Consider the following 13,886-nt stretch of genomic DNA (forward strand, 5'->3'; position numbering starts at 1 on the left):
TAATTCAAATCCTTCCTCAGTTAATGGACTGATACCCCTTTTAATACAGTTTTGTCTCCATGATGATTGCATGGATTTTTCCCATTTTTCTTTAGCAACATTTTTCCACACTGATATGGCTTCTTTCTTTTTACTCCAATTCAATTCAATGTTACGCCATAACATAGACACCTACAAGCTAGACTTGAGCTAAGTTTCTAAAACCTTTAGCAGAGTAGCGGCACCAGCTCTTGCTCCAAAGAACGCTCTCAAACTACTCCCCTTATTGATGCAAATATGTTATCTCTACACAGAAATCGGTTTTAAAATTACAAAAACACCACATGTCCTTAATCAGATCGGCAGCAATACAATGGTAAAAGTTTGCAAAGGAAGAGAAACTCATTGACAGGTCTGAATATGCTTGACTAACTAAGCTACACACACATCAAAGTGGGAACCCATGATCCAGCCAGGCCCCAAATGGCCGATTGCTATGGCTAGATAACCTTCCATTAGTTTAGACTGACAGTCCCTCATAACGAGGGACTATGTGGAAAGCTCATGAGGTAATCTTGCTTAGCTAAGATGTCCAGTGTCATTGTCCTACAAAATGGCTTTTTCTTTTAAAATCATCTTAGGTTCCCAGAACGCAAATTAAATTCATAACCTTCCCTGATCTCGAGCTCCAGGGAACAACCTACAAACATTCAATTCATGACAAGCCAGTGTGTTCACTCAAATCAGACCATTAAGGGTTAATCTTTCCATCAGCTTCCATCGTGTGTCTCTCTCTCTCTCTCTCTCTGTCTCTGTCTGTCTGTCCCTTGAACCCTTCAGTCAGTGAATGTAATTTACTATTTTCTCTCTCACTCATGCATGAACATCTTCCAATTTTCATCCTGTAATGGTACTGAGACATTCACGTCCCAGAGCAGTCAAGATGAGGGAGCTGAGCTTCATAAATTCAAATCTGATCAGTGTGGTATACATGAAAATGTATCAGGATTGTTATATTACATACATATTCCACTCAGCTTATTAAATTACAAATTCTTTTTCTATTGAGTTTGAGTGTTATTAAGAGTCTTTGATTAAAAACCAGCAATTTAGTTATTCAACACCCTACTGTGAAATATGTGTGCCTCCAGTGTCCAGCGTGAGAAGGAAGTATTGCCACTCATTCTACAAGTGAACGAATGTTCTCACCTAATTTACACTGATCCATTGACACCAAGAGCAGATGTCCCCAACTCTTCTGAACAAACACGTTGCTGCGTTCTCTGCAACAAATGTGTCACATTTAAGGCTACACGCTTTCTCAGTCAAGTGCATAATCAAGAAAGCTAATGGGATACTATCTTTTATTGTGAGAGAAGTTGCATATGAGGATGCTGTAGTTCATTTATACAAGGTATTGTTTTCACAACATTGAATACTGTATGCAAATGTGGTCTCTTTGTTTAAGAGTTGCTGGCTAGGCCAACATTTATTACTCATCCCAGAGGGCAGTTAAAAGTCAACCAGAATGCTGTAGGTCTGGAGTCCTATGTAGTCCAGACTGGCTAATGAAAGCGTGACTTAATTGAAGTGTATGGTCTTCACAAAGTGGACATGGAAAGGATGTTTCCTCTTGTAAATAAAAGGGGTTGGCCTTTCAGTGCAATTATGGGACTCTTAACTGCCGTCTAAAATGGCCTGGCAAGCCATTTAGTTGCGTCAATTGCTACAAAGTCTGAACAAAGAAATGAAACCAAACAGATTACTGAGCATCGACCTAGGCACCAGGAAAGACAATGACAGAAACAGCCTTGTCAACGTTGTAAAGTTCTCCTTACTAACCTCTGGGGCCTAGTATCAAAATTGCGAGACCTTCTCACAGACTAGTCAAGCATTGCTTGATATTGTCTGTTAAGTATGATTCAGTGAGTATGACTTTGCCAGACACCACCATCATCATTCCTGGATATGCTCTGTCTCTTCAGGACAGTCTCAGCAGAGGTAGTGGCGTAGTGGTATACAGTCAGGAGGTATTGCCTTCTGAACCATTGACTCTGAACCATGAAGTCTCATGGCTTCAGGTCAAGCATGCGCAAGGAAACCTCCTGCTGATTACCATGTACACAGTCTGACCTTGGCTGATGAATCAGTACTTCTCCATGGGGAACAACACTTGAAGGAAGCATTGAGGGGGCCAAGGATGCAGATCCTTCTCTAGGTGACATGTCATTGACCAGAAACACAGTGGCTACAAAAGCAGCGTCAGAGGCTAGGAGTGCTGCAATGAGCAACTCACATTCTGACTTTGCATCATCGATAAGGTATAAGTCAGGAATATGATGGAATAATCCCCTCTTGCCTGGATGAGTGCAGCTCCAACAATGCTCAAGAATCTTGATACCATCGTGGACAAAGCAGCCTACTTGATTGGCACCACACCCACACGCATCCACTCCCTTCAGAACTGATGCTCGGGAGCAGCAGTATGTACTATCCACAAGATGCACTACAGAAATTCGCCAAAGATCCTTACTCAGCACTTTCCAAACCCATGAATACTTCCATTTATAAGGAAAAGAGCAGCAGGTATTTGGGCACCCACCACCTTGAAGTTTCCCTCTGCTCACCATCCTGGCTTGGAAATATATCATCGTTCCTTCTCTCACTGGGTCAAACTCTTGGAATTCCCTCTCGAAGGGCATTGTGCATTAACCAACAGCACATGAACTGCAGTGGTTCAAGAAGCTCACTGCCACCACCACCTCAGGGCAATTAGACACGGGCAATAAATACTAGCTTACCAGCAATGCCTCCTTTCCATGAATGGATTTTAAAAAATTATTTGGCATAGCTGTGAGGGTAGGTAAGCTTATAGGAGCAATAATGGTTGAGAATGAAAGGTTGTAAACTTTTAAAGTTGTTGGAATTTTTTTCTTTTTTTTCATGGAATGTGGATTTCACTGATAAAGACAGCACTTATTGTTAATTTGGAATTGACGTTGAGAAAGTGGTGTAGTAGGTGTTAAACAATAGTTTTTGCTGTATCTCAGTACGTGTGACAATAATAAATCAAAAGAAAATGTTACTTTTATTCAGGGAGTTCCAAAGTTCTGACCCAGTGACCACGAGGGAACAGTGATATATTTTCAAGTTCAGACTGTGTGTGACTTGGAAGTGAATTTAGAAATTGGTGCCATAAAACAAAGTGGTGGAAATACTGAGTAGGTCTGACAATATCTGTGGAAAGAAAAATTGTCGTCTTCTTTCCCTATCCCCGTATCGGTCGAAGCAAAACGCTCAGAGACACAGTAAAGTTTTACCTCCTTCATCTCTGTTCTGGGCCCTGGAGGGAAAGAGACCGATCGCCCATGTGCACCGTGACATGAGTTCATAGTCTTCTCTGGAACAGCAGTTTCTCAATGAACTATATAGTCATTTTACAAGAAGGAGCATCCAGATAAGGAAACATACATATCAATTGGGTGACCGTTACAATCACCAAGTGTCAATAGTAGAGATTAAGCCATCAGGTGTTATACAATGAATGACTGGCTTCACATGATGAATGCTTTTCACCTTGTTAACTGACTTTACATACTGAATTCTTCTTCATCTCGTAAAGTGGCTTTACATAATAAATATTATTAACCTTGTTAACCCACTACGCTTGCCTCCAATACCTCATTGTTTACTGCAAGTTCTTATCTGATTTGAGTCATGCTTAGCTGAATCTTTGTTTCATAAAACTCAAAACTTAGCTCTTTCCCTACCTGCTTATACCTTATAGACATTCTCATTCCCTTCTTTTATCATTTCATGATACCCACTGAGATGGCACTACCAGCTTTCATAAGACTCTCACAGTCAGTATTTAATGCAAGATATTGACGCACAGTAGACAATGATTACAACAACAAAAATTATTAGTCTATTACAGCATACAGAATTTGAAGAATCCTCCCATGTGGAAATAAATCACCAATAAAGTTCTTAAATCCATAGTCCTTAGTGACCACTCCATCTCCTCCAAGTCGAGTGGAAACGAGCCAGTTCTCCAAAATCTCCTTCAGTAAAGTCCAACCTGAAAACAAAATTCAGTCTGTCCTTCTGCATCACTCCACAGAGAAATCTGAATTCTTGGATAAGGGCAGTTAAAATACTTAGCAAAACTGACGAGACTTCCATCCTTCCCGGAGATGCTTCAGATAGAGTATACTGGAGCGTCTGAGCATGAAGTGCAGCAGCTGCAGCTACAGCAGCAGGCTGGGTGAATGCAGCATTCTTTGCTGCTTCTCCCGCTCTGCTGTTAAATATAACAAATACTGGATTAGTGGTGCTGGAAGAGCACAGCAGTTCAGGCAGCATCCAACGAGCAGCGAAATCGACGTTTCGGGCAAAAGCCCTTCATCAGGAATAAAGGCAGTGAGCCTGAAGCATGGAGAGATAAGCTAGAGGAGGGTGGGGGTGGGGAGAGAGTAGCATAGAGTACAATGGGTGAGTGGGGGGAGGAGATGAAGGTGATAGGTCAAGGAGGAGAGGGTGGAGTGTATAGGTGGAGAAGAAGATAGGCAGGTCGGACAAGTCAAGGAGACAGTAACTGAGCTGGAAGTTCCAATTGGCTGCTGTGATGTTAGCTTGATCAGTGAACCTTCATATAATAACAGACAATAGGTGCAGGAGTAGGCCATTCTGTCCTTTGAGCCTGCACCACCATTCAATATGATCATGGCTGATCATCCTTAATCAGTATCCTGTTCCTGCCTTATCTCCATAACCCTTGGTTCCACTACCCTTGAGAGCTCTATCCAACTCTTTCTTAAATGAATCCAGGGACTGGGCCTCCATTGCCCTCTGGGGCAGAGCATTCCACACAGCCACCACTCTCTGGGTGAAGACGTTTCTCCTCAACTCTGTCCTAAATGGCCTACCCCATATAGTTAAGCTGTGTCCTCTGGTTCGGCACTCACCCATCAGCAGAAACATGTTTCCTGCCTCCAGAGTGTCTAATCCTTTAATAATTTTATATATCTCAATCGGATCCCCTCTCAGTCTTCTAAACTCAAGGGTATACAAGCCCAGTCGCTCCAGTCTTTCAGCATAAGGTAGTCCCACCATTCCAGGAATTGACCTCGTGAACCTATGCTGCACTCCCTCAATAGCCAGAATGTCTTTCCTCAAATTTGGAGACCAGAACTGCACACAATACTCCAGGTGTAGTCTCACCAGGGCCCTGTACAGCTGCAGAAGAGCCTCTTTGCTTCTATACTCATTCCTTCTTGTTATGAAGGCCAGCATGCTATTAGCCTTCTTCACTACCTGCTGTACCTGCATGCTTACCTTCATTGACTGGTGTACAAGAACACCCAGATCTCTTTGTACTGCCCCTTTACCTAAATTGATTTCATTTAGGTAGTAATCTGCCTTCCTGTTCTTGTCACCAAAGTGGATAACCATGCATTTATCCACATTAACCTGCATCTGCCACGCATCTGACCACTCACCTAACCTGTCCAGGTTACCCTGTAATCTCCTAACATCCTCCTCACATTTCACCCTGCCACCCAGCTTAGTATCATCAGCAAATTTGCTAACGTTATTACTAATACCATCTTCTACATCATTAATATATATAATAAAAAGCTGCAGTCCCAGCACTGATCCCTGTGGTACCCCACTGGTCACTGCCTGCCATTCTGAAATGGAGCCATTTATCACTACTCTTTGTTTCCTGTCAGCCAACCAACTTTCAATCCAAGTTAATACTTTGCCCCCAATACCATGCGCCCTAATTTTGCTCAATAACCTCCTATGTGGGACTTTATCAAAACCTTTCTGAAAGTCCAGGTACACTACATCTACTGGATCTCCCTCGTCCATCTTCAGAGTTCCATCCTCAAAACATTCCAGAATATTAGTCCAGCATGATTTCCTTTTCATAAATCCATGCTGACTCTGACCTATCCTGTTACTACTATCCAGATGTGTCGTAATTTCATCCTTTATTATAGACTCCAGCATCTTTCCCACCACTGAGGTCAGAGTAACTGGTCTATAATTTCCTGCTTTCTCTCTCGCACCTTTCTTAAAAAGTGGTACAACATTAGCCACCCTCCAATCCGCAGGAACTGATCCCGAATCTATCGAACTCTGGAAAATAATCACCAACGCAGCCACGATTTCTCGAGCCACCTCCTTCAGTACCTTGGAATGTAGACCATCAGGCCCCGGGGACGTATCAACCTTCAGACCTAACAGTCTCTCCAACACCAATTCCTGGCAAATATACATTCCCTTCAGTTCAGGTCCTTCAGCCACTGTTACCTCAGGGATATTGCTTGTGTCTTCCTCAGTGAACACAGATCTGAAGTACCAATTCAATTCTTCTGCCATTTCTTTGTTCCCTGTAATATATTCCCCTGTTTCTGCCTTCAAGGGCCCAATTTTAGTCTTCACCATTTTTTTTGCATTTCACATACCTAAAAAAGCTTTTACTATTCTCCTTTATATTTTTGGCCAGTTTACCTTCGTACCTCATTTTTTCTCTGCATATTTCCTTCTTCGTAATCCTCTGTTGTTCTTTAAAAGCTTCCCAGTCCTCCGTTTTCCCACTTATCTTTGCTATGTTATGCTTTTTCTCTTTTAACTTTATATGTTTCTTAACTTCCCTCGTCAGCCACGACCACCCATGCCCCCTCCTAGGATCTTTCTTCCTTTTTTGAATGAACTGATCCTGCATCTTCTGCATTATACATAGAAATATCTGCCACTGTTCCTCCATGGTCATCCTGCTAAGGTATTGCACCATTGAACTTTGGCCAGCTCCTCCCTCATAGCTCCACAGTTCCCTTTATTCAACTGAAATATTGTCACTTCCGATTGTACCCTCTCCCTCTCAAATTGCAGATTGAAGCTTATTGTATTATGGTCACTACTTCCCAATGGCTCCTTCACTTCGATGTCCCTGATCAATTCTGGTTCATTGCTCAATACCAGATCCAGAATTGCCTTCTCCCTGGTAGGCTCCAGCACCAGCTATTCTAAGAATCCATCTCTGAGGCACTCCACAAAGTCCCTTTCTTGAGGTCCAGTTTCATCCTGATTCTCCCAGTCTACCTGCATGTTGACATCCCCCATAACAACTGTAGTAATATCTTTGCAACAGGCCAATTTCAGCTCCTGATTCAACTTACATCCGACATCCATACTACTGTTTGGGGGCCTGTAGATAACTCCCAAGAGGGTCTTTTTACCCTTAGAATTTCTCAGCTCTATCCATACTGACTCTACATCCCTGATTCTAGGTCCCCCCGTGCAAGGGACTGAATGTCATCCCTTACCAACAAGGCCACCCCACCCCCTCTGCCCGTCAGTCTGTCCTTGCAATCGCACATGTAGCCTTGAATATTCATTTCCCAGGCCCTGTCCACTTGAAGCCACATCTCAGTTATCCCCACAATATCGTATCTGCCAATTTCCAAAAGAGCCTCAAGCTCATCCATCTTATTTCTAATGCTTCATGCATTCATATATAGTATTTTAAATTTGTTACTGTCCTCACCCTTCCCATCAACTCCTATTTCACTCAACATTACAGCATGATCCCTTTTTGAGTTTTGAGTTAAACGATCGAAAGTCAAGGTAAAGCTCACGTGGTTTAATGTCCATAGGAAGGCCACTGACAAAAAAAACATACAGACCCCCTCTTCAGTGTTGTTAGCTTCTTCACTTTTCAAGCTCATGACTGGGGAACTAATTGAATCCGTTGGATCAGGCTGTGGAGGGGTGAGGGGTGGTCCAAAGGCATGCTTTACCTGTGAATGGAGAAACTCTAGAGACGATGTTAGCTGCTGAAAGTATCTTTGCATTTCCTCTCTTATTTCTTCCATGCCAAGGTGGTTATCAGTATGAAGATAGTCACACATTTAACTACATTAAATTGTGACAAAAGTGAGTAATGCAGATGCTGGAAATTAGAGTCGAGAGTTGGTTGCTGGAAAAGCACAGCAGGTCAGGCAGCATCCAAGTATCAGGAAAATTGAGATTTCGGGCAAAAGCCCTTCATCAGGAATGAAGCTGGGAGCCCTCTGGGTTGGAGAGATGATAAATGGGAGAGGGCTGGGGCTGAGGGGAAGGAAGTTGAGAGTACAATAGGTTGATGGAGGTGGGGATAAAGGTGATAGGTCGGAGGGGAGGGTGGAGTGGATAGGTGGGAAGGAAGATGGACAGATAGGACAGGTCATGAGGGTGGTGCTGAGCTGGAAGGTTGGAACTGGGGTAAGATGGGGGGAGGGGAAATGAGGAAACTGGTGAGATCCACATTGATGCCATGGGGTTGATGGGTCCCGAGGCGGAAGCTGAGGCATTCTTTCTCCAGGAGTCAGGTGGTGAGGGAGTGGCGATGGAGTAGGCCCAGGACCTGCATGTCCTTGGTGGAGTGGGAAGAGGAAGTTGAAGCGTTCGGTCACGGGGCGGTGGGGTTGGTTGGTGCGGGTGTCCCGGAGATGTTCTCTGTAGCGCTCTACGAGTAGGCATGCTGACTCCCCAATGTAGAGGAGACCGAAACAGATACAGTAAATGCCATGTGTGGAAGTGCAGGTGAAACTTTGATGAATGTGGAAGACTCCTTTGGGGTCTTAGACGGAGGTGTGGGCACAGCCTCCGTCCTGTTGATGGGCTTTTGCCCGAAGCATCGATTTTCCTGCTCCTCTGATGCTGCCTGACCTGCTGTGTTTTACCAGCACCACACACTCTACACTAAATTGCGTTGGCCTATTTCAACATTCTCAGTCATCTGAAGTCAGTTACTTTGTTCATCATTTGTGACATTATCAAGTTTTATACAATGCATAAACTTCTAAATTGTACTGCCTAAACAATTCAGTCAATTGTAGACTACAATCAATGGCCCTAAAATCAAACCCTCGGGAGATTCCATTTGGGTTATTCAAAAGTTATTTTCTTTTAACAAATTGATATTTGGTGAATGTGAAAGCTGTCAGGAAAAATATTTCAAAATCTGGAACAGTAAGAAAATGACAAAGTAATTCCTGTGCTTTAGTAATTGAAGAGGCAGTTTCAGTTCAGATTTAAATCTCAAATGTCTGTGGGAAACACGTGCAGAATATTTTAAAATATATTCTCCAAATAAAACAGTCAGAATTACAGTGGCAACTTTGGTAGAGATCAACATTCTATGATTTTGCAATAGGAAGGGGGCCAATGAAGTCTTAATTATTAACAGAACTGAAACAGTTCAGCCTCAAGTTCTAATATTCTCTAAAATCTTAACAAAACATCAAGCTAAAAATGCCCTCTTTTTGTGAACACTTTGTTAAAAACACAGCAGCAAAGATATTTTAATACAATACTCTCATCTGGCAAAAGCATGACCACTGACCCAACTGTTTTTTTTAACAGGCATTTTAGAATTTCAAACAAATCAGGAGCTCAGGGCACCCGATCAATTTGTTTAACAGTTACAAATTTGATAATTTTAAAAAGGATATAACTTTGTACAATTTCAATGTAAAATCAAAATCTGCCCCATTACATAGTCCACAAAACACATTGAATTGAGATCCTAATTCAAACAAGGCAAAACAGCTACTTAAAAGGATTTTCTGAACAAGGATTTTAATAAACCAAAATATTTTAATTATCAAACACTCACAGTATGGCACAATTTACATTGACACTTCCTTTTCTGACCCAAATATTAGTACAACCCTACTTTCAGCATTTCACAATTTGAATATCTAGGTCCTGACGAATTGAGTAATTCTGCCAGAATTCGGTATTACAATTACTGTGGTTCCCATCTGACTGTCCACCTGTAATATCCCAACCGCATTGTGGTAGCATCTTCACTACACAAATTGTAGCACAAAGTCAAACAAAACCTTCTTCACAGGCAACAGAGAACAGCCAGGGAATTCCTAGAGGCATGGCACTCATCCACAGATTCAATCAATAAGCACATCGACCTGGGCCCAATATACCGGCCACTACAGCGGACAGCTGGAACTGACAACCAGAAGCGGCAGATACAACTCACTATAAATGCCGGAGGAAACATCACAGAAGCGCTTCACAGGAGGATCCCAAGCACTGAGGATGTCACCTAGACAGGGGATGAAACGTCTGCAACACAAATTCCCAGCTCGGCGAACAGAACCACAACAACGAGCACCCGAGCTACAAATCTTCTCCCAAACCTTGAAGGCAACAGGACTTTGGCATTGATCACTGGCATCGTGTCCTGCCCCTCCAAACGTTCCCAATGCTTTGGGCACAGCGACACTGAAAATTACTGGCCTTGCACTACGATAATCCTTTTGAAAGGTGACATTAACTTTGACTGTCTCCCAGTCTCTCCATGAGTGCTGCCGGATATACTGAACATTTCCAGAGTTTTGTTATATTTGAAATTTCCAACATTTCCATTGTTTGCCTTTGTGTTGGTTGTGATGCTGTTAATAATCGTTGAAGTGATTGTTTTTCTGGGTTGTAGACGTGGATTTTGAAGATACTGTCAAAGGGTCCTTGACAGTACAGTGCAGTTGTTGCAATGCATTTTCTAGATGGTGTATGTTCTAATATCACCTGATGCTAATACCGGGCAAGTCAGATTCTAGAGTGAAACATGGCTTCATAGACTATAGTCTTATTTTTGAAAGTTGGTTATTGTGGTGGTCAGTTTCTGAACATATTCACAAGAGCCTGCCAATGTAATTTTAATGGAAGAACATCAAAGTTTATTCCACATGAGAAGTAAACATGAACCACGTAAGAACTTTATGAAACAGTCTTATTAGAAATATCAGAAATTCAAAACCTTTTAGTGTCACAATCAAACCTCAGTGAGCAGTCACCCTGATCACACTTTAAAGTTCCTCATCTGGTTGATGTGGCCATACTTGGTTTCTTCCCCACTAAACTTCTACATCCAATCCTTTATATCTTCTGATTAATGTTGTTTCATAAGCCCCTTAAATAAGCCATGTGCACAGCTGACTTAGTTCTTAACATGGATTTTGAGATCATCTTCACAGCTAACTTCGTGGAATTTTCTGTTATTGATATTAATCCAGTCAGGACTAAATTTCAGCCAACACGATTTTGGATGGTTGTAAACCAATAGCTCCTTTGCTGCTGTAGGTCTGTCTGACAGGAGCCTTCAAACTTACTGATTGAAACAATCTGAATGGTTCCCCCTTTTCTAAAAGAAAGCTTTATCTCTATCATTAGGCACCTTGTTGCTAAGGCCTTTTATTTCTTTCTCTTTGTTTTCTAAAGCACTGAACTATTCACCTCAGTAGTTCTTGAAATTTAATTTAAATGATAGGATAGTGAAGAAGGCATATGGTAAGCTTTATTGGTCAGAGCATTGAGTGTAGGAGTTGGGAGGTCTTGTTGCGGCTGTACAGGACATTGGTTAGGCCTCTTTTGGAATATTGCATGCAATTCTGGTCTCCCTGCTATTGGAACAATGTTGTGAAACTTGAAAGGGCTCAGAAAAGATTTACAAGGTTGTTGGCAGGGTTGGAGGGTTTCAGCTATAGGGAGAGGCTGAATTGGCTGGGATGTTTTCTCTGGATCATCGGAGGCTAAGGGATGACCTTATAAAGGTGTATAAAATCATGAGGGGTATAGATGGGATAAATAGAATAGAGTCTTTTCCTTGGGGTGGGAGAGTCCAGAGTAAGAGGGCATAGGTTGAGGATGAGAGGGGAAACATTTAAAGGGGCAACTTTTTCACACAGAAGGTGGTGCATGTATGGAATAAGCTGCCAGATGAAGTGGTGGAGTCTGGTATAATTTCAACATTTAAAAAGCAGGTGGATGGGTATATGAATAGGAATGGTTTAGATTGATATCAGACAAGTACTGGGAAATGGGACTAGATTAGTTTAGGATATCTGGTCAGCATGAACGAGTTGGACTGAAGGGTCTGTTTCCGTGCAGTACATTTTTATTGCTTGATGACCCTGGTACCACACTCCGATCTCAAAATTCAACCAAGTCGTTTCCTTTTTAACACAGTCAATTTTGGAAATACAAATCAAATTTAATTAATGATTCTATCCATATTACAACCCAAATTTCCAAACAATAATAACATTTAATAAATGTTCATCATGCAAGCATGCTGCTGATAAAGTGTGTGAATGTGGAAGGAGGTAGATAGGCACTATTGTGGCGCCGTGGTAATGACGCTATCCCTGTTCTGGGAAGTGTGGGTTCAGGTCTGGGATGCAGATCTTTAGAAAATAGGTGGCAGGTTTATATAGAGGATCTGGATCAGCACAGGTTTGGAGGGCTGAAGGGCCTGTTTCGTTGCTGTAAGATTCTATGTTCTTGAAGTTCCACCTGCTCCAGAGGTCTGTAATAACATCGTTGAACAGGCTGGTTGGAAAAATAGGTTGAAGGAGGTAGATGGGATGTGAATCAAGTGGACTGCATTATCCAGGATGATGTTGAGTTTTGAGTGTTGTAGCAGTTGCTCTCATTCGAGCATGTGGAGACGATTATGTCACACACCTGAATGAATCTTGTGGATAGTGGACAGGCTTTTGGGAGTGTGCAGGTGATGTCCTCTTTGCCGAATTGCCAACTTTTGACCTGTTCTTGTATCTCCAATAATATTAAGCTGGTCAAGTTCATTTTCTGCCTAATGATTATCTGAAGGATGCTGAGGGTGGGCAGTTTAGTGTTGCCAATCTTGTTGGGAATCAACATTGCTGAAGATGATCTTGGCTCATGTGGTGCGAACATTGCTTGCCATTTGTTAATCCAAGTTTGGATACTATCCTGGTTTTGTTACATGTGGGCATGATATTTTGATACATCATTATTGAAGTAGCCATTGATGGTTCAGTCTAGGACATTCCAGGGAATGGAATATTGTCCTTCATTGCTAGAAGATGGGGTTTAAAAACAGAGTGGTTATGCTACAACTATGTAGGGTGGTGATAAGGCCACATCTGGAAAACTGTGTACAGTTTTGGTCTCCTTACTTGAGAACAGTGTAATGGCACTGGAGGGGGTGCAGAGGAGGTTTGCTAGATTAATTCTGGAGTTGAGAGGGTTGGCTTATGAGGAGAGATTGAGTAGACCTGGACTATACTTGGAATTTAGAAGAATGAGAGGGGATCTCATAGAAACACATAAAGTATGAAGGAAATAGATAAGATAGAAGCAAGGAGGTTGTTTCCTACAAACAACTAGAACTAGAGAGCATAGATGCAAAATGAGAGGGAACAGATTTAGGACTGATTTGAAGAGGAACTTCTTCACCCAACGGATTGTGAATCTGTGGAATTCCCTGCCCAGTGAAGCAGTTGAGGCTTCCTTGTTGAATATTTTTCAGACAAAGACAGATTTTTGAACAGTAAAGGAATTAAGGTTATGGTGAGCAGGTGGGTAAGTGGAGGTGAGTCCATGAGAAGATCAGCTATGATCCTATTGAGTGGTGGAGCAGGCTTGAAGGGCCAGATGGCTGACTCCTGCTCCTAGTTCTTATATTCTTAACACTCTGAGGAGCTCTTGCAGCTATGTCTTGGGGCTGAATTGACTGACCTTCATTCTCAACCATTTTCCTTTGAATTTGAATGAACTAATCTCCTGCTGTGATTTCCTATGAATGCCACTTTGGTAGTATGAATGTAAATAAAACTATAACTATGATTGACAATAACCATAGGGCACACATTGAAGTGCAATTAATCTATGTGACAGCACTGTCACCTGCTGGTTGAAGAGTAGGCAAAAACAACCCACCCTCCTCCACTCCCATGAGAGAGGGCCTGACACAGTTAAATGCCCAACAGGTATTTAACTGACTAACATTAAGCATCCCATTGGGCAGAGATGTTAATTTATAATAGTAATTCAAAACCAAGGGGAGA

General features: G+C 42.1%; 1 protein-coding gene across 6 annotated transcripts in view; it reads left to right on the top strand.

Annotated features, from left to right (window-relative positions):
• Nucleotides 1-13,886, top strand: part of LOC140476087 (centrosomal protein of 128 kDa-like) — a 416,326-nt gene that overhangs the window by 22,458 nt on the left and 379,982 nt on the right. The window lies entirely within an intron of this gene.

The sequence above is a fragment of the Chiloscyllium punctatum genome, chromosome 4 (assembly GCF_047496795.1).
Source record: "Chiloscyllium punctatum isolate Juve2018m chromosome 4, sChiPun1.3, whole genome shotgun sequence".
Taxonomy (NCBI): Eukaryota; Metazoa; Chordata; class Chondrichthyes; order Orectolobiformes; family Hemiscylliidae; genus Chiloscyllium; species Chiloscyllium punctatum.